Source organism: Apostichopus japonicus, chromosome 16, assembly GCF_037975245.1.
Source record: "Apostichopus japonicus isolate 1M-3 chromosome 16, ASM3797524v1, whole genome shotgun sequence".
In the NCBI taxonomy this organism is placed as follows: domain Eukaryota; kingdom Metazoa; phylum Echinodermata; class Holothuroidea; order Aspidochirotida; family Stichopodidae; genus Apostichopus; species Apostichopus japonicus.
Window position 1 is genome coordinate 42,523,957 of NC_092576.1, and position 21,242 is coordinate 42,545,198.

General features: G+C 38.2%; 2 long non-coding RNA genes across 2 annotated transcripts; both read left to right on the forward strand.

Moving 5' to 3' along the window:
• The first annotated feature begins 2,809 nt into the window (after positions 1-2,809).
• Positions 2,810-12,814, forward strand: LOC139983161 (uncharacterized). Its single transcript, XR_011798527.1, has 3 exons — positions 2,810-3,086; positions 11,435-11,523; positions 12,704-12,814. It is a non-coding gene; the product is annotated as an uncharacterized lncRNA (long non-coding RNA).
• Positions 12,815-14,977: 2,163 nt separating this feature from the next.
• Positions 14,978-20,729, forward strand: LOC139982867 (uncharacterized). The gene is made up of 4 exons (XR_011798402.1): positions 14,978-15,133; positions 16,719-16,804; positions 17,440-17,567; positions 18,851-20,729. It is a non-coding gene; the product is annotated as an uncharacterized lncRNA (long non-coding RNA).
• The last annotated feature ends 513 nt before the right edge of the window (positions 20,730-21,242 follow it).

Below are 21,242 nucleotides of genomic sequence, written 5' to 3' on the forward strand. Positions count from 1 at the left end.
CAAAACCAACTCATATGTGGAAACATATCTAAGAAAATATATCCTTGATGATTTCTATAAGTGAGAAAATCGTCGAAAAGTATGATATTTAATCTCAGTATATTACGTGTTACCTACGGCGGTCATAAGGTGACATGCGAGAGGTAAAGTTAATATGTTAGCATAACACGACATCTCGACAAAATATTGATTTTTTGTCGAGATACCGACTTACTCTAACTTGACATCTCGATAACATTTCTCAAATTGTCGAGTTACCATGTTCCACCTAACTCGGTATCTCGACAATATTTTGATATTTGTCGTGATATCGACTTACGCTACACTAATGCACATTATCAAATTAATTGCAAGGCTATGGCATTTTGACAAATTTTACCGACATGTCAAGTTAGCGTTTCTCGGTATCCCGACAAAATTTTCAAAAATGTGTAAAATGATTCCAACATGGTAATTCTTCATCTCGCATGTCACCTTATGACCGCCGTAGTTATATGCAGCCTCTAACTTTTAAGAAGTAATCGTCTTATAAAATTGGTGGCGCTATTTCACTTAGCAAGACTATTTGTTGTTCGTTGTTTCGTTCAGCTGGCAATCTCGATATAGGGCCTTCAACCTTAGCGACTCACCAGCCTATCGGATCAACCACATGACGCGATTTACGTCACATAGCAACATGGTAACTCGTAATACCCGATCAACGCTGCTAAGAGTGGTATTCAGTTAATGCTGTTAGTTACAATCCTGATACGCAACCTCATACGCAGTAACAATAAAGTATGACGACGAATTATTCGAGTTTCCTCCCGATACTCGATACTACCTCGTACGCATGCGCAGTAACCATAAATTATGACGAATTATTCGAGTGTCCATTCGGGTGAGCTGGTTTTTACGAATATGCGTTATAACTGAGGTATACGTAACGGCAACTCACCTGGAGTAACGACTCGAGCCTACCACTCAAACTCACCTATATATAGACAAATAATCATAGTCAAGTTTTGTCTTGAAGGAAGTAATTAATTATCGCCGAAGAACCCTCTTTAAAAATAAAACTATAAATATTGCTTGATGACTCTTGCACAGACTGCAGGGAAACATTTCCTGCCTGTACAATTACACAGTGTGCCAAACTGCGTTGAATATATATATATATATATATATATATATATATATATATATATATATATATATATATATATATATATATATATACATACGTTCGTCGGAGTGGTAATCCGTCCAGCTCGTTTTATCAGTGTTATAGAGCAGAAAGAAGGGTAATACAGACAGATCGTTTTAAGTGTATCCAATGCTAAACAGAAAACATCTTAATTATTTTAAGTTGTTTCGTCATCAACATAGCTTTATTAAGCGTCTAGCGCTCGACGGGATTATGTGCAGTATATAATTATAGTACACAACCTTTTGGCTAAGATCATGTGTAGTATTATGTTACCCTTCTATAGGAGAATGGTGATACACACCTGACGATGATCACACAGTCACAGTCTCGATATAATTGGACTGGGGTTAAGAGCGGATCAGTCGTTCGGTTCTTTGGGTTTTCGTGCCCAGGTACTTCCTGGGTGACTTTTCTTTATAAGTATACAGGTACATGCTTCGATGACTACTTAAGAACCTAGACCGACTTGTTAATTAATCTTACTCTGAAGTAACCAAGCTACCATGAAAAGTAATTCTGGTGATTATGATTAACAATTGGCTTCATATAGTCTATAGCAGTGGATCTCAAACGTTTTTAGGCAACCGCCCTCTTTGTCGATCTTGAACTGTCCCAATGCCCCACTCCCCCACCCCTCCCCTCGACCTACCGTTCATAGTCGGCCGCTCTAGCGAGCAATCAGACTGTCCGAAGATATGCATATAGGAATTAAAAATATAGCCTACATTCCCTACAAGATGATGAATTTCCTCTCAACAATAGTTATTTTTTTTTAGTTCCCAGACCCCCTGGATGCCTTATTGTGCCTTAAATCGCTGCAAAATTGTGTCGTAATCGTCAGGGATCCTCAAATCAGTACCAACGCCCCGTACTCCCCGTGCACCCTGTATCGCCACCCTGAGACTGCCCAACGCCCCAGGGGGGGGGGCGGCAGGGACCACTTTGAGAACCACTGGTCTATAGTATTGGAGAGGTGTATTTCTTTAACTGGAATACATTGGGAGTGACGTAACTCTTAAGATGGATGAAAGGTTTTAACAGATGACAATTGGCTTACTAGGTATAAAGTACATATCAAGACTAAAATGCTGCGTAAATTCATACTTAAATGATGTTATGATGGCCTTGTACAAATACACTGTTCCCGAGTAAGTGTGTTAACCTATGGAACGCCAAAAGGGACACAACGTATGATGATAATTATCAAAGTAATGATGTATATGATGATATCAACGTAGCCGATGATAATGTTAAAGCTACAAGGTGATAGCGAACATTCTGGTAATTCCGGCGTTCCTCCAGGAACTAAGCACCGGAACAGTCTGCCAATGACCGTGTATACAGGTATAAAGGTCACGTGAAAGTTAAAACCTACACATATATAGCATCGTCATAATCAATGGTATTATAATTCAGTCACGTATACTACAGAGCCTTATAAAATCATGGCATTCCTGTGTTGGTGTTTGATTACAAATTACTACTTATCATCTTGATTCTCGAAAAATCGGAAATTATCGTCAACTATTGTTTCCTAATAACCCTTATCATTGTCTAGTTTTAGTCATTCATACGCGATACTTGGTAAGAACAATCCACGCACTTGAACGTGGAAACTCACTCGCTGAGGACGTCCGGACCACTGTTTTGTATGTTTAGTTGCTATGGTTAGCATTAACGTTAATCTATACTTCTGAAAATGTGCTGACAGTATTTAAAAGGAAGGAGAACTATATAACGTTATTATTTAGTTTCTGTTATTCAACGTCGCAGCCGCAATATTACATCAATATTTATTTAATTTTAATTATTTTCTCTGGATATAGAGAGGGACAGGATTCTGATCTGTAACACACCGGAGCTGACGGTTGTAATCAACTTGAGTTCATTGTTGAAGGTGAGTTTTATCATATGCTTATACGGTAACACATATAGATTATCAATTTTTCTTTTATTTCTCAATAATGATAAACCTAAAGTGTGCATGGGAAGAAAAATGGCGACAATTGAGGATTTGTTATGTACAATTTCGTATTACAATATTTTGTTATTAATATACCATAATTCAGAAAAATATAGATTCTGTTTTATTATCGTTATTATTCCGAAAGATAAACACTGCCACAGTTGATAGATAAAAGAGTTTGTGAAAGCTCTTAATTAAAGTTACTATGACAGAATTAGAGAGCTACGAACACATGAAATGTTTTAGGAGGTGTAATGTCCGTAATTTGATATCATTTCATGGGGAGGGGAGGGGAAGGGAGGGCCTGGCCAAGGGCAAACCATTTCCCTGTAATTATCAGCTCGTTTAAAGAGGCCCCTCGTTCACTACTGATTGGAGACTGTTCTTATCATATATTCCATATCTGAATATACCATATGTCAGTATATCCACAAAGTACTATAGCCCCTTTGAGTACTACATAATTACACAGGCCCATCGGCAAGATTGTATATTACATTACGCCATCGGCCCGTAATGGAGGCGATTGTGGGTGTTGGCATTTCATTAAACTTCTATGGACATTATTCATCACCTATATCGAAAGACGCTTTGCTGTGGGGGGGGGAGTGGTGGGGGAGGGGAGGGGGGTTTCGACATATTTCAAGTTTCAATTCAAAGCAAGTTAATGTACGAATAGTAATTATTCATAAAGACAAAAAACGAAAAAGAAAATCCTTTCAAAGTGCTACCTTTTGTTTTAACGAATTAGTAAATCTATCTTTAATCTCTTATCCATTGGTCAATAAACTTCTAGAACGTGTTCAGTCGATATTATGACATATCAGATATACAAATATGATTATCGTGACAACCCGTACAAGACGTATATGGCAATGATTTCTTTCACCAACCCACACATGCATATCGGGTGACAGTTCCCTTTGGCATATTTATTTCGCGAATTGTGATAGATAATGTTCGTCTTGCGGTAAATGCGTCATTTGAAAAACTGACGAAAATTAAAAAAAAAAAAAAAAATGTGTAATCTATTTAAAATGGGCGATTATATATCATGCAACAGGTAAAATTTAATAAAAATTGAAAGTGTAACATATATTAAAAGACAGTGTTATAAACAGGTTATATATGGATAATATGATGCATCGCTGAGAGCTTGTCCATGCAGTACTGAGATCAAGGGCGTAGGAACCGGGGGGGGGGGGGGGCTGGGGGGTGCCAGCCCCCCCAGTGAAAAATGTGGAGGGGCGGAAGTATCATTCCGCCCCCCCGCTTCGCAAGTCAGAAAACCCCTTTTTCATTTCCAAATGAGAAAAAAAAATCTCATTTGGAGCACCAAATTGCATCTAAGGCCTGGTGAAAATACAAAATTAAGTTTACAAAATGGAGTGGGTGTTGAAGTGTGCTATATTGCACCAAATTGCCTCTGAGGCTACCTGGAAACGCAAAAAATTCCAAAGGGGAGGGGGACACCCCCTCCCCTTAGACCCCTCCCCCAGGCCGGCTATCAGTCTTCAGCCCCCCCCCCCCCCCACTCAAAAGTACCTTCCTACGCCACTGACTGAGATTAATCACGAAATTTCAAAGAAACTTAACAGAATCTTTTTAGACAACAATTAATTTACTATAGAAGGTATATGGATATTGTTTAACGTGTATGTATCAGGTTGCGATGGTCGACAATTGCTCAATATTTCGAAGAATCTGGTGTGACGTCACAAACTGAAGACTACCAAAAATGCACTTAATATTTATGCTGGTCTTATTACTAAGAAACTAACTGCGGAAGTGCCCATGCACCGTTTTAGTGCGTTGATTTCCGTTGTTTTCCGCAAGCGGTAGGGAAAGGGTTTTTATGATAAGAGGTATATGTATTTTCAAAGCAAAAAGCCTACACCGTGACTGTACTACGCTTTCAAACCATCCAAGTAACGTATCCTATTCGTCAGAATATAGTTTACATATAAGAATTTGGACACAAACTCTGGTTATATCATTGAATTTTGCGGCTATCTTTACTTAAGCCGACTTTATGTGCGGTTACCCAATGTAAGGAAAAGTGTATTTTTACGAACAAATTGCTCGTGAAACGTATACAAGTGACTTCTCTTTCGAATGTTAACAATGGTTTATAGGTGAAACGTATTTAGTTACACCGGTGCTGTGGCAGAGTGGATAAAGGCGGTGGTATTGGAATCAATGAGGTTTAGCAATCGGGAGGTTCCGGGTTCGATACCCGGTCGTGTTATAGTAAGGTTGTTTTTTCATTCAAGAGCAATCTACGGTTTTGCCATCTGAATTGACATTCTTAATTAAAAAGATTCCAAATTTGAGTAACATATCTTGAAATGGAAGCCACCCGACGTGTAAGTTGTAATCCACAAGCTCTTGCTGGTTTCTCCCACATTTGTGGTGGCTTAAGCGTCGCAAAAATAACTGCTGATTATTGCTATTATTATTATTATTATTATGTAGGGCGCCTATAAAAGTATTGGCTTTAGCCTATACTTCGAGTACATGCCCATTAGTCGCTATCATTGTTATATATTGTTCTAATAATGAGTACATTCAACAAGTTGTGTTTTGGTTTGCGGAAACACTCGTCTGGTGACAATACGTGACCGTGTTGTTTCTACTCACTTCCGTATTGCTTATCCAAACACTTGCAATTGACAAACTGTACGTACGTATACGTATGTACCGTATCGAGGTCACAGTGATGGTTGCATATAGGCCGATTAAATGCCTCATTGAAATACACACGGAATCATGAAAGTATAATGCAGTCCCTTAGTCTAGATCAGGGGTTCCCTAACTGGGGTGCATGAACCCCAAGGGGGTGCGTGAGTCCATCCCAGGGGGTTCGTGAGACGTTTCTGAAAGTCAAAACTAGACTACTTTTTGTTGAACTAATATCTGATATATCATATAATTAGTAATGTACAAGAGTCGTACCTATCGACAAACTCTGCAATATTACACTATGAACTTGTTCTTTTACGAAGCACTGTTATGCGTATTATAGTATGATCATGACTCAGATCGTTTCTCGAAAAGTTGGGGGCTCGTGGACAACTCTGACGTCCACACAGTGGCGTAGGAAGGTACTGTTGTGGGGGGGGGGCTGAAGACTGATGGCCGGCCTAGGGGAGGGGTCTAAGGGGAGGGGGTCTCAGATGCAATTGGTGCAATATAGCACACTTCAACACCCACTCCATTTTGTAAATAATTTTGCATTTTCACCTGGCCTTAGATGCAATTTGGTGCTCCAAATGAGATTTTTTTTTCTGCCAAAATGTTCTGAGCACTAAGGGCAGCGGGAATAGCATAAATGAGTAAAATGACGAATGTTGTTATCATTTATTGAGAAATGAAAAGGGGTTTCTGACTTGCGAAGCGGGGGCGGAATGATACTTCCGCCCCATATTTTTCTCTGTGGGGGGTTGGGCTCGCGCCCCCAGCCCCCGGTTCCTACGCCCTTGCATCCACAGGGGGTTCGTGGGGGAATAAAGTTAGGGAAACCCTGGTCTAGGTAGAAGTTCTCACTAGCTAAACGCTACCCAGTGGCGGCGGAACCGGGGGGGGGGGGCTTCTTGGGGGCTCAGCCCCCCCAATGAAAAAGTTGAGGGGACAAATGCATGATAAGCCCCCCAATATTTACCAAGGCTCCGAAACGTGCATCTGCCCATTTTTCAAAGCATACTTGTCGATCTGTCCGATGCACACGTATACTATATAGGTGTAATAAATTTAGTAAATGCTGGGGGACCCTCGGCCCGTCCCCTGGCTATAGACCACATTGTCACCCCAACCGCGTCTTCACGCCCCGTGAAAAGTGGAAGCAATGAGTGTGAGTACCGGTAAGCGCAACACAACTTCGTCTTAGGCCAATGACTTGCATCATTTCAGCCAGTTCTCCAACATCCCCTTACTCAGTGGCGGAGTGTCCATACAGTCACGGGGCGGATGCCCCCTGACGGACTCAAATGGACTGCAGGCGCCCTTTTCAGCTTTTCACTACTTTTTACTTATTCGCGATTATTGACTATTTTATTGCGCTCTCATCTACCTTTTGACATTTGCCATATTCTCTTGGTGTAATTTTTCGACCAAATGGCGACGACAGCTATTTATTCTCCGTTTATCTGCAAATTAGCAAGGCCCGGAAAGGATCATTTCCTGCAATCTAGGGAATATCTTTACTCAAAAATTTTCTGTACGCTCCGCGCCAACCTGTGGTGGCGCTCCGCTTTGATAGTGTCGAAAGCGCCCCTACAGACCATTCTTGTCCCTCTGACCAATACCCCTAGCTCCGCCACTGCCCTTACTACACTCAAAAACGTCTTTGCGAGTACACTACGAGTAATAGCTACTCTCTTAAAACACCATCGAATATACAAATTACAATGTTTTTACAGACTTTTACGTGCAATCTCAGAAATTGCAGGCTTGAGACCCATATTTTAGGGCTAGGTATTCGCAGCATAAAACACTCGGGAAGTGCCGTTTCCGGCCATCTGGGGGTTTGAAAAACCCCAAAATTTTCTTGTACGCTCCTCGCCAACCGATGGTGGCGCTCCGCTTAGATAGTCTCTACACATTAGCCCCCCAATAATTTTTCCGTTCCGCCGCGCCTGACGCTACCCATCACTGGACAGCTGACAAGTTGGCTTTGCATGGCAACATTACGTTTTCGTATGATGACCATGCAGATATTTTGCTATGAGAGCCTGGAGTTTTCGTCACTTGTAAAACAAACCTCTTTACTCAGAAGTAAACAATTCTCGTACGCTGCTCCTGGGAGGCCTAAAGTGGTCTTTACTAAGTAGTAAACAATTCTCGTACGCTGCCCCTGGGAGGGAGGCCTAAAGTGGTCGAAAATTGCCTCAATTGATGCAATGTTTGCACCACATGTACTTCCATTCATGTTCAAGTTCAACATCAAAGTCACACAACACCAGATCCTGATTGATAACGTATCAAAAGAGATGTTCTCCTGATGCGGCATTTTGACCCATTTCCAAACTTTAATAGGAGGCTGTCACCTGAAGGAAGTTTAGTCGAGTGACCTAATCAGTTTGGAATAACTTCCGGATGATAACATGTGTGAGTAATATACCTGGCACCTAACAGAGTATATAGTTGGAGGCACACCATATAAGCCCGGAATCCCACGCATAGTGACGTCATCACCGCGGAGGCCTATGAGTTTATATTACGGCTATAGTGACTGACGTTAATATACATTCCGTACAGTATACTAACACCGGCAGTGTTGGGGGTATTTACCTGCAGAATAACCATTTGAATTCAGTCAAATTCGACTTCACTATGTATTTCACTACGTATTTCACTTTGTATTTTACTGTGTATTTCAATATGAATTTCAATATATATTTCAATTCGTATTTCAATATATGTATTTCACTATGTTTGGCAATATGGATTACAATATGTATTTCAATATGTATTTCAATATGTATAACAACATGTATTTCAATATGTATAAAAATATGTATTTCAATACGTATTTCAATATATGTATTTCACTATGTTTGGCAATATGGATTACATTATGTATTTCAATACGTATTTCAATATGTATAACAATATGTATTTCAATATGTATAGAAATATGTATTTCAATACGTATTTCAATATATGTATTTCACTATGTTTGGCAATATGGATTCCAATATGTATTTCATTACGTATTTCAATATGAATTTCAATATGTATTTCAATATGTATTTATTTCTAATGTCATGGTTACTGAGGGAGTATCGACACTGCACTATCACTAAACGTTAGTTAACATGGTGGTCTGCGCATTGACGTCACTACTAGCCTATAGTAAATCGATATATAGTAATTCAGTATAGTAATTCAGTGGCGGACTGGCCACACGGGCATTTGGGCAATGCCCGGTGGGCCGGTGGCCCGATGGGCCGGTGGGCTGGGGAGCCTGGTAACATTTACAGCCCATTTTCACAGTAGCTAATAGAATACAGACGGGCTGTGTAGAAATATATTTTAACTGTGGGAATCAGTCATGTAAAGATTGTCCTCGAGCTCTGCTGCTACAAGGGGCTCCTCAGTCGAGTTGAACATTTTTCACCGATGCTTAGAAGTGCATTGAGCTTGCTTATACAAGTTGCTGGTAACGCTACCAGTGTCACAAGTGGCATATGGACGTTCTTTCTCTTCCTTGAAGAGACTCAAAACCGTTTGAAGAAGTACAATGACACAAGAACATCTTGAGGCGATGATGTTGATGTCTGTGGAAAAAGGGATCTTGGCCAATCTTGACACTAAAAATATCATTGATGGTGTGGCTGCCAGAAGCAGCGAACTGCATAAACATGATATGTGCTCGTGTTATTGAACATATATATTTTAGTGAATTTTATTTCGGTTCTTTTTTTTCAATTTTTTCAAGCGAGTTGTCACAAAATGCTTGAAAAACTAATTAACATCCAGTCTAAAACATATATTTTTGCCTATTTTGGTTTACGTTTTTAAGTTTCCTCAGTTTAATCAAGTGTTGCTTCTGGAAATTATTTTGGGGTCTTTTTCTAATGTGTTATTGTAACCTACAAAATTAAGAAATATAGCACCATTTTGCATCTAGGCATTCCTTAACATCCAAAAAATCTCAGTGGGGATGGGGACACCCCCCAGACCACTCCCCCGGGACGGCGATCACTAGTAAGTAACATATATAATAATGGGCGGGTCTAGGTGAAAAATGCCCGGGCCTGTATAGTGGGCTAGGCTCACTCTGTAGATGTGCCGTCATACATGGGATTCCGGGCATAATAGGCGTGCCTATACAGTTGAACAGGGAAGATGGAAGACAATTAACTGCTATATCACTTAACGTTAGTTAACATGGTGGCCTGCGCATTGACGACACTACTAGCCTACCGATAGTTTGGTATGGTAATGGTATAGTATAGTAGGCTAGGTTCACGGCTTTACAACATATACCGAGTTTGAAGTTTAGCCATTGATTCTCTATTAGTCAAATTATGGTATTTTCCATCATATTTCATGTCTAGAATGATATTACCTACAACCCTAGTTCTTATATATTGTCTATTTTCTGATAAAAGTACTATTGTGACCTCCAGTTTCGGATATCCTTGCTCAACGTATCAAAATGAAAATACAATTTGCTCGACAATGTTTACATTCTATTGTCATGGTTACGTGCGGTAAAGATAGCCCATTAAATCGCAAAGGGAAGCCCGCGTAGGTGGAGTAAGGATAAATACCTGCTGAATATGCACCTGTGAATTTTTCTAATAACTGTTATACAAAAAAATGTGTTTGTAATGAAATTAATATGGTTTCCGGTTGCTGCTATGAGCAGTTTTTGTCTACGGTAACAGGTCACATAGTAAGCTTGATTGAGGCGTACCGTTACGCTTCGCACCATTTGTATATTAAAGGTACCATGTGCTGCACAGCATTAGACGGGGGGGGGGGGTAGGGAAGGGAAGGGAAGGGAACGTGGTTCTTAAAGCGCTATAACATTTTAATCTAATTTCTCCAGTTATACGTTTTTGCAATATTGCTGTAATTTTAAAGTTTGTCTCGCAGTAGAGGGAACACTTTTTAAGGGTGGGTACCATTTTACACGGCTGACGAGGAGGTGTCGGGGAGTGGGGGGGGGGGGGGTGGACGTTCTGTTTATGGAATAATTGGAATACTTAAAGAGTGTTAACTAAGTGGTTAACGTCGGTGCCTTTCAATCATACGGTCCCCAGTTCGAGTCACTCCAAGATTAATGTATGTCTCCCAGTTAGGCCTACAGAGTTGCTGAAAATTGACAATTCATAATAATCATGGACGTTAAATATGAATGTAAGAGACTGACTTCGGTCAGCTTGCTGCTTTGATAAGCCAATGAGGCTTCTTCACGAGTTCCTGATTGCCGGAGGATAAAAAATACACATAAATGCATACAATTTAATCAACGTTGAGGGAGAGGAGGGATCTTGCAAGAACATAGCGCTACGAATAGCTTCTCAAATTATTCATATTTATGAATTACACGGGAAACAATTCGTGCATGAATAGCGTATTATTCCCACAACGGTAAATCCGACATATATGAGTATTAGCGTGAGATCCCTACAATACAAGTAAACACAGAAAGCGTGAAGTATCCTGCATAAAAACATAGAATAAAATAAACACAACTTTGTTTTTAATGATGCGGTCTGGCTGTTTCCGTTTATTGTGGCTCTTTTCTCTCTTTCTATTTTTAACAGACACAAACAGAATCTTCCGTTCATGATGAATATCAAAGACACCTGGCTACTGGTTTTATTACTGGAGATTTTCATCGCGTGTCTGCCAGGTATGATGATTCACACGATATAAACTAGAATATTCTATTAATAAATTAGATAAATAATTAAAGCGTTTCTATCCAAATAGGTTTCGAGAAATTTCTTTGTTGAAATACCGGTAACAAGCCTCCGTGCCCATGAATGAGTCATTCTTAATAAAAGCAAAAGTAAAATTGTAGGTGCTATCCATCCATCCATCCATCCATCCATCCATCCATCCATCCATCCATCCATCCATCCATCCATCCATCCATCCATCCATCCATCCATCCATCCATCCATCCATCCATCCATCCATCCATCCATCCATCCATCCATCCATCCATCCATCCATCCATCCATCCATCCATCCATCCATCCATCCATCCATCCATCCATCCATCCATCCATCCATCCATCCATCCATCCATCCATCCATCCATCCATCCATCCATCCATCCATCCATCCATCCATCCATCCATCCATCCATCCATCCATCCATCCATCCATCCATCCATCCATCCATCCATCCATCCATCCATCCATCCATCCATCCATCCATCCATCCATCCATCCATCCATCCATCCATCCATCCATCCATCCATCCATCCATCCATCCATCCATCCATCCATCCATCCATCCATCCATCCATCCATCATCCATCCATCCATCCATCCATCCATCCATCCATCCATCCATCCATCCATCCATCCATCCATCCATCCATCCATCCATCCATCCATCCATCCATCATCCATCCATCCATCCATCCATCCATCCATCCATCCATCCATCCATCCATCCATCCATCCATCCATCCATCCATCCATCCATCCATCCATCCATCCATCCATCCATCCATCCATCCATCCATCCATCCATCCATCCATCCATCCATCCATCCATCCATCCATCCATCCATCCATCCATCCATCCATCCATCCATCCATCCATCCATCCATCCATCCATCCATCCATCCATCCATCCATCCATCCATCCATCCATCCATCCATCCATCCATCCATCCATCCATCCATCCATCCATCCATCCATTGAAGCTCATCTAGCCTGGGGCTTTTTATAATATTTTACATTCAAACTACCCGTTGATCAAAATAATGTAATCAATCCCATTGTTGTAAGTTTCTGCAGTACATCTCTCCAATAAGTAATACGAATTTTACCATTCCTTGTGTTTCTTCCAGGAGTTTCCGCCTTTCAATGCTATGGCTGTAACAGTACAGAATCATGCAACGATCCATTTGATCCCAGTGCAAACCACTTAATCGACTGTGACGGTTACTGTTACGTAAGTATGACATCATTAAATGTCCTCGTTCAGATTGGAGGGTCCATGATCCAGATCTACAAAGTCGATCTCATTTAAATAAATAAGAAAGCTGGGATTTCAATTATTCATTGAGTCAATCAGAAACGATCTCGCCATATAGTAAACGAGGGACAGGGGATGACTAGACGGTGAGGTGCGGAGGGGGGGGGGGGTGGAGGTGCATGGTGGGTATAAGAAAGGAATGTTCTATCATTCCCGTAATATGCAGTAGCACAACCTTTTTGGTATGATTTAGGTCTGATACATTTTCGATGACTAACATTCCATTATAACAAAGCCATCTATTATAACAAAGCCATCAATTGTAACAAAGCCATTCATGATAACAAATCCAACTATTGTCTTGAATTATACACAAATATAGTATCAACAAACAGAATATTTATTTTGTCCGTTCTGTTAGTAAAAGTGTTTAGAATCATCGGGCATTAAATTACCCTATACTGTCTGTTTCAAACTGTCCCCATCAGGCGAAACGTCAGGTGCTAACATGAATATGCATATTTCTAATTATTATTCATTGAATATGTATGATCTTCTTCCCACAGAAAACTACTATGAAAAACACAGAAGGACAGATGATGTTTGTAATGCGCGGTTGTCAGTCATCCAATATTTCAACTTGCCCAGATAAGTGTCTGAAAACTGGAAGCGAACAGTGTAACTTCTGTTGTAACGAAGACAAGTGCAATAGCGCCATCTATTTTCTTCCTACATGGCCTGTAATGACGTCACCCATTATTCTAACAGCGTATCGATTATTTCAAGGACCTTTTCTTTAAAGTAATCGATAATTGCTGCTGGTCGGCGATCGTCTCAGCTAATTTTTTTTAAAGTATTTTTAGAAAGCAATTGCAATACATTAGCTTTAGTACAAATTTTACGTCATAATTCATAGAGTTTTTATCGATAGATTTTAAAGGGAAATTTGCGGTAGTTTTTGCAATATGGTATCATATTTTTTGTTTTCAAACAGAGAACAAACAAGGTTTGATGTCGTATTTAACCCTAATATCACAGAACAATAAACACACAGGACAAAACGAAATTAGGTCTGAATCGAAAATAATCGTTATATAACCACTGCACTGTGTTTATTCATACTTTATAGTATTTTAATACTGGGTTAAATAGAAATACATCAGGATATATTAATCAGTTTTTGTAAAGATACGATTTTAATAATGGACAACCAGGGCCGCATACATGATTATGAACATGGGGTTGTGTTGCCACTGGGGTTGTCGAAGCCGACTTCCATGTAGTGTAGGGGTTTCTGTGGTACCCCCATCCCCACCCCCCCCCCCCCCGTCAGAAGGAAAGCGAACTATTAAACATGAAATGGCGCATAATGAGTCATATTGAAGCTATAAACTAGATCAACAGCTAATCTAAACTTACTTTTAATGTATATTTTTAGTGGTGAAGACGGGGCTGCCCTCCCTCCCCACCCTCCCCTCATCTCCATAGATGGGTCCGAGCCTGACACATCTATGACCGTTGATTAATCTGCTTGTTTTTAAGTACGGGCAGTGAGGTAAAAAACGAGATTAGTACTGAAATATAGTTAATAAAATTATCATTGTGGAATATTTTGCAACCATATACAGTATAATATGGGATTGTTTTAAAATCCGACGTTGTTTTGTCTCTTACCTTGATTAATACAATCATTAGTTTTCATGAATGGAAAATAAATGTAGGAGAAAAGGTAAATTCAATAATTTTGTGTGTTATGTATTCTCTTTTTTTTAGTTTTGCTTTGTAACTACATCTATGGTCCAAATTGGAGGCAGTTTAAATGACTCAATTCCCACTTCCTCCCCATGCCCGTTCTTCCCCGTTTCCCCTTCTTCCTCACCCCCTTCCTACCCCTCCTCACCTCCTTCCCACCCCTTCCTCCTCACCCCCTTCCCCACCCCTCGCTCACCCCTTCATGATTCTTTAATTTGAGATGGCATACAAATTGTTACACCACGTTAATACACTGTTATTGTTTTGATGGGTCCTCCTGGCCAGATGTTCAGAAGATCACATGATCGATAAATACCAACAAGGGTAAGGAAGAAATCGATAGGGGTTCGTCCACCCTTTATATAACTTCAATGAAACATCAATGTACGTGGTTAGAGAGTTATACACTGATATACACAGTCAATGGAAGGACCCACCCTATATGCACCGCCCAGCTATGTCAAGTCACTGCGAGTATATATAAGCAGTTTATCTTTTCAGTGCCTGTTGTAACGTTATAGCGGAAAACCATTTGTGCTTCTGATATAAAGTAAGTATGATCTTAATTCTTTGAGCTATGTTAATGTTACAATACATACTTTGTTGAAAGAGGGTTGGATACTACAGTCTCGTAGACGTGTTAAATGTGTGATTAACACGTTGTTTGGTTTCCAACGATAAGGGTATATACGTCCCATATATATATATATAACTAATTCTAAGCGCAATGTCTCCACGGCATGATAAAAATTATAATAAAATCGTATTAAGTTGTAGTTTGTCGTCTTTTCGTTGGAATCAATCTGAAAGAAAAAAATAAATGAGTAAGGGGGGGGGGACAATAAATGGGAAAATAATTCTTTAAGTATGTGAAAAGCGTCATTGCATTAAAACGAAAATATTTTATTGTGGGTTAACCAAGCAGTGGAGCAATTTTATCGTTTCAAGCATGTTTGTGTCTAATATATATATATATATATATAAATATATATATATATATAAGAATATATAATATATATATATATATATATATATATATATATATATATATAAGAATTGAATGTGAAGCAAGTGGTATGACAGATATATAGTAAATCAATAAAGAATAACACACCAGAAAAATTCCACTTCACGACCGGTATATATGTATATATATATATATATATATATATATATATATATATATATATATATATATATATATATATATATATATATATATATATATATATATATATATATATATATGTATATATATATATATATATATATATATATATATATATATATATATATATATATATATATATATATATATATATGTATATATATATATATATATATATATATATATATATATATATATATATATATATATATATATATATATATATATATATATATATATATATATATATATATATATATATATATTCTTCGCAGTAATTGCTCTTAGGAAGATAATTTGACAAAGGCCATTTAAGTACATACACAACGACCGTTTGCTACAGAACTCTCTTTAAATAATCGAGGATATCTGCCTATACAATCTAAGTTTGAACTTTCTCGTTGGGCTAATATACCCGTTATCAGGCATCTCGGCCTTTAGGCTAAGATCATGTGTAGTATCTGTCCCCCTTTCGAGGGGTATGGTGATGCACACCCGACGATGATCACACAGTCACAGTCCCGATGTAAGGTGACTGGGGTTGAGAGCGGATCAGTCGTTTGGTGCCCAGGTTCTTTCCTGTGCGACTTTTGCTTAAAAAAATGTACCCTTTATCAGGGATAAACCGTTAAACTACAGCATTACATGAATGATTAATAATGACATAGTTAATTGTTTTGATAAGAGATTTTGTCTATGAACGGAGGGAATCATTGATTATTACCGTATTTCACATTTTGTTGTTTTGCCATGCTTTTGGTTTCGTTATGTTAGTTTTGTTTTGTGTGTGAAGAACACTGGTCGGGAAACTGTCTTGATTTGATCTATATATTATAAAAACATTATTTTGGAGTAATTCTTTCACACGCTTGTTAAATTTGCCGGAAGTTGGCGATGGCGTAAGAGAAACATCAAGCAGATATTATATTTAATAATTCTTATGTTTTTTTTTTAAATTACTTCATAGATGGGTATCTAAGTTGATTTCTTTAGATTGCTATTTCATCAAGATGAGGTACTTTCTCCTCGTAACAGCTGTTTGTTTCTACATAGGTAAGTTTCTTGCTTATTAAGTATATATAACACAACTGTAACTGCCCACGTAACGTAAATACACTCATCAATGACACGTCATTGGAAGTCAGATGGATGGGCTAAGAGCTTCGTTTTAATCTCAAAATTTAAAAGAAAGCAAACATGCTAAAAAAACTACAAGGGAGATGTCATGTTGTCTTCATTGATTACTCAAGATCAGGATCAGAGCCAACCATGCATGGTGTGAAGTAAAGGGGACATTGGCGGTCCGCCACCCCACCCACCCCCACCCTTCTCCCCTCCATAATACGTTTTGAACAGAACATGAAGTTTAAGAAAATTAAACATATGTATACGATATTTTGTCACAACGACGACGACGATGATGATGATGATGATGATGATGATGATGATGATGATGATGATGATGATGATGATGATGATGATGATGATGATGATGGTGGTGGTGGTGGTGGTGGTGGTGGTGGTGGTGGTGATGATGGTGGTGATGATAATGATGATGATGATGATGATGATGATGATGATGATGATGATGATGATGATGATGATGATGATGATGATGATGATGATGATGATGATGATGATGATGATGATGATGATGATGATGTTACATTTTTCACATTTTCTTACAGCTCCGTGCCTCGCTATTGAGTGTTTACATTGTGTATATCGAGCTGGTAGGGAGGACGTTTCTTGCGGGGATCCATTCGACATAATCACACTCATAAATACCACCGAGACCTGCAACGGATATTGCTTTGTAAGTCAAATGATATAACAGTACTGTAACTATCACGTCAAAGACACATTCTCGAGAGAACTAGGAAGTACAGTGAGCACCAGTTCCTTTAGTCATATGAACAGCGTCTGTGTGTACGTGCGTGTTTGTGTTTGTCAAGGACTTCCTTTTATTTCTACCTGGAATATTCTATATCGTTTATACGGTGATATGTCTATTGAGTAGACCAGTTTGAACTTTCACGAGGTCATGGTCGCTTGTGATACATTTTCAGAGAATCCCGCTTATAACAGGAAGATATCGGTTAAGCTGAGAACACTAATCGTGTGTTAATTAGCAATAATTGCGTTAAAAGAATTATTTAATCTTATCTATTTGTTGTTTTTCTTATTTTTTTCGTTTTGTTTTGGAAATGCGAAGTTCACAATTTTATATCACGTATATTGTGCTGTCTTCGCTTGAAATTTAATATTAAATTCATTTAAATGAAATTGATGTGAAACTAAAATCCCATTAGTATTAATCTGTTACCCCTTTTGTTTGGTAATAGCAAACTGTTGCTATTATTTCCATTTTTTTAGGGGGGGGGATTACAAGTTTCCATTTTTCTTGTATGTGTTCTTAAATGTAAGCCATTTGCAAAAAAAATGACGTTTTTTTTTCTATGGGGGGGGGTGGGGGAGTCGTTCCAAATTCCCCCTTAGGGTTTACACCCTACCACTTCTTAGCCAACGGAGTGAGATTGCACTGGTTTCTGAAGGGAGGTTTCTATATATATATATATTTTTTTTTTTCATCTCTTTTATTGACTCATTTGACATTTATACAAATAGACATGATAATTTTGTGAGTTCTTTAGTATTACAATACAACTCAATAATTGCCTAACAATTTAATATGTTCTTATCTTTATTTTTAATAGTACATATTAACAATATCAATTCATACAGTGCAGCCGCAGAGACAAAACGTATCATAATACTATTCAACTATAACGATCGCGACTTGCGCAACAATGAGAAGCAAATCATTACGAAGAAGAAATACTAAACAGGAAACCAAACAAGCAATGAGACCCTATAAAAAGAGCGCTAACTGCAAATAAAATCCTTCTTACTAAATGCAGTTTTAAATTCTTGAAGGGAGATCGGAGGATTAGGCTTATTCTTACATAGATAATATTCAATTTGTAAGGGTTTCTCTATATGCTCTTTAACTCGACGACTAATTAACATTACTTGATGCAATTATTTACATTGTTTTTAATGTTCTGTTTTCTCTATCTTTCCTTTGTTACTTCCAAGAAATTAATTACAAAAGTGGATGACGTTACGAAGGGGATTTCCCGAGGCTGTTCCTCCTCGTGTGTCGAAGTATGCGCCGCAGTAGAAAACGTGGAGGCGTGTAACCTTTGCTGTGAAGATGAAAAGTGTAACAGCGCCACTAGTTTGAACTACGTCACTGTTGTCACGGGAACGTGTTTTGTCGCTCTTCTGATGGCACTGTATGGAGAGTGATAATTCCGCGGAATAAAGTGAACAATTGAACATTTAGCATCAAAATGTCCAATTGACGAGATATGATAAGTTGTTAAGTGTTATCTAAATAATGTACTGAAAAATGTCAACTTATGGGGCAAAGTTTTTCTTATGTTGATGGCACTTTTAAGCATCCGTAGATTAGTATTGAGTGTTTTATTGTATTCCATGGAGACAATATATATCCTACACTTACTTGAAGCTAGCGAACAGGGTCAACCCACCCAATGGCAAAATTAGTACATAAATAAACCGAATTGAAGCTGGCGAACGTTGTACAGTTGTTCTATTAGGCCTTTTTTTAGAGTACTCAAATTCATACAAAGTTTTGTACTGTGGAGTTTAAGGATCGCGAGATACAATTTCTCAAAGTGGCAAGGAAAACGTGGTAAATATGACTGATTAAAGGTCAATTTTAACCGAAACTTTTAGGTCATTCACAATCACAAGAATATATGAATAGGCCTAGATAAATTAGAATCCGACTATCGCACCCAAATTTTCCAACTATCGTCAGTTTTACCAAGATTGGGGGTGAGACACCCCCCCACCCCCCTCTAGAGACTTCCCTGAGTACATGTTAACGTTGAATAAACTGGTCAAAATACCATATATACTAATAAGCTAATACAACGGAGTATATAACCACATTGATTGAGGAACCTTCTGTGTTTATTGTCTCAAAAGTCTAAAATCTGGTATTATACAGTATTACACACACTGTAGTCTCTAAGGATCTGTATACCTCACTGGTTAAAATTATAATTCGTTTGAAAAAAAAAAAACATTTTAAGACGAAATAACGGTTGTATAGAAGATCATATCGATTGATTTAATTTCATATTTAATATACAAAGATAATTTGTCATATTCTTCAATGGTTTGGTAAAGGAGAGAAAAGAAAGAAATAAACTGAAACAGACAATGTTTCAATGAGTAAGTTTAGCTTCTTTTCTCGAGAATTTGAAAATGGAATTTAATATCATACCTATTGTATGTTAAATATTATAAACTGAGTTACAAACTGAGAGTCGGCTAAACTTGTTTAAGCTCCGAAAAGTGAAAAAATATCATAATTAAAAACAAAAGAATTAAAAGTAAACGAAATAAATACAATAAAGAGAGTAAACTACATTGGTATTGGCCTATTGACCGATAATCGAAAAATAATCGACAAATCGAATAATCGAAAAATCGAAAAATCTATAGCCAAATCAATCACTCAAGAAAAGGCTGTGTAACTTCATTTTAAGAAGAATTAAAAGTATATACGTCATTTAAATTCTGAATGTATACACTAATTAGATTGAAGACTTACTATCGGATCCACAGCGCGGGAAACAGGGTGGCCTGGCAACCCCCCCCATTTCCCTTGCGTACAGACAATAATATCTCCATTCCCTATCCCCATCTCCGCCCCACCCCGTGTGTGTCACCCATCATATGTACATACGATTGCATATGTAATAGAAACTTCACAAGTAACAGCATGCGCCTGTATTATTGATCTCGTACTTAAACTGTTGATATCACTGACTTAGTTGATGATATCCCTGCGTAAATTGTTGATATCCTTGCCGAATTTGTTGCTTAACTCCGAACTACTAAGAACCCCTGGACATGGGCCAGCTAACTATAATAATAGTGCTGAGATTACTGCTTTGAGAGGAAATTAGAATAGATAATTTAGAGATTAAAATCCCCCCCCCACCAAAAAAATATCTCTTGGTTTTAATATGTGTCGTGGTTTTTTATCTTTCCTACATGCCAGTAATTCTCGATTTTTTTTTAACCTTGTAACTGTCCATTTTATTTTCCTCATTTTATGATAATTTTTACAATCTAAAGTGAAACTTTAAAAAAAACCCAAAAATAACCAGTAATTTATACAAGTGACAGAGGTTTTCAGCATAAAACCAAGGTCTCACGTCAAGGTTGGTGGTTATTGATATTAATAACTATAACTTTTATGATATAATCAAAGGTCGTATAATACTTTTATAGTGATGTGAACTTGACTGAAACAACCCACATTTGCTTCAATATGCACTTCCTATACGGACGTTCCGAAGCCCAGCAGTTATTTCCGTGGCAAATATTCGTCGTTAAAGGGCAACGGGAATTCACACACACACCCACCCACACATGTTGTGTTTCA